Raw genomic sequence first — 1,068 nt, 5'->3', positions numbered from 1 at the left:
TAAACTCGTAAGTCAAGGCCCCACTGTAGTTTAAAATTGTACAGTAACATGCAGTTTTAAACTATATAATCTCCTTGTCAAAAATGTAAACATTACAGGTGAAGAGTGAAGTCTTCCTTGACTCTCTCTCCCCCGCCCCCAACCCAGACCTCCCCTCCCACCAAATAGACTGGGTCCGTTATGGATTTGGTGAGATCTGGGGCTTTTGTGGGTGCTTTTACACAGTAGATCTTTACAAAATGCAGGGTGTCATTCGATGACTTTCTATGTAGGGATTTTTTAGATTCTTGGTTTCTGATGTTTTTGCTTATATCCGTGGTGCCGCACGGAATGTTTTCTTCTTTTCTTTTTTTCTGCAGCTTGGTTCTGTCACTCAGCAGTATGTCTTCACTCGTGCCTTTAATCTTTTCTAATCAGGATGAATTCCCATCAGGGGAACCGCTGGGCCAGGGCACGCTGAGGCTGTCCTGAAGTCCTGCCCCAGGGGGTCCCCAGAGGTGGGGACCTGGTTATGGGCGGCCAGCAGCTCTGGCCAGCACACCTGTGTGACCGCCTGTGCCAGACGCTGACCGCGCATGCCCAGGGCCTGGGCTGGGGCATGACCTCCAAGGGGAAAAAAGTTCCTTGGCTCACGCCCAGGATGGCATCCGGGATTTCTCCTGGTGGGGGACCCTCCAGAGCCGAGGACGGAGTTCATTCTATCCTCAGTTTGGGGCCCATAAGCAATACTGATCACGTGAGACCCTTCTCCTGCTCGATTCATTATCTGATCCATTTAAGCTCTTCCACTTCCTCCAGAGCCGTGGTTCTCAACCTTCCTACTGCAGCTTTCATACAGTTCCTCATGTTGTGGTGACCCCCAACCATAAAATTATTTTCGTTGCTACTTCATCACTGTCATTTTGCTGCTGTTATGAATCGTCATGTAAATATCTGATTTGCAGGATGTATTTTCATGGTTACAAATTGAAGCATAATTGAAGCATAGTGATGAATCACAAAAACAATATGTAATTATATATGTGTTTTCCGATGGTCTTAGGCGACCCCTGTGAAAGGGTCATTCGA

General features: G+C 47.4%; 1 protein-coding gene across 1 annotated transcript in view; it reads left to right on the top strand.

Annotated features, from left to right (window-relative positions):
* PLIN1 (perilipin 1) overlaps positions 1–1,068 on the top strand; it is a 110,405-nt gene that overhangs the window by 19,004 nt on the left and 90,333 nt on the right. Inside the window, exon 4 of the mRNA XM_015563232.1 lies at positions 360–497. The gene's annotated coding sequence lies outside the window, so the exon portion shown is untranslated. The remainder of the gene's footprint in view (positions 1–359; positions 498–1,068) is intronic.

This window comes from Myotis davidii, unplaced genomic scaffold (genome assembly GCF_000327345.1).
Source record: "Myotis davidii unplaced genomic scaffold, ASM32734v1 scaffold459, whole genome shotgun sequence".
NCBI classification, from domain to species: domain Eukaryota; kingdom Metazoa; phylum Chordata; class Mammalia; order Chiroptera; family Vespertilionidae; genus Myotis; species Myotis davidii.
This window is presented reverse-complemented; position numbering and strand designations above follow the sequence as displayed.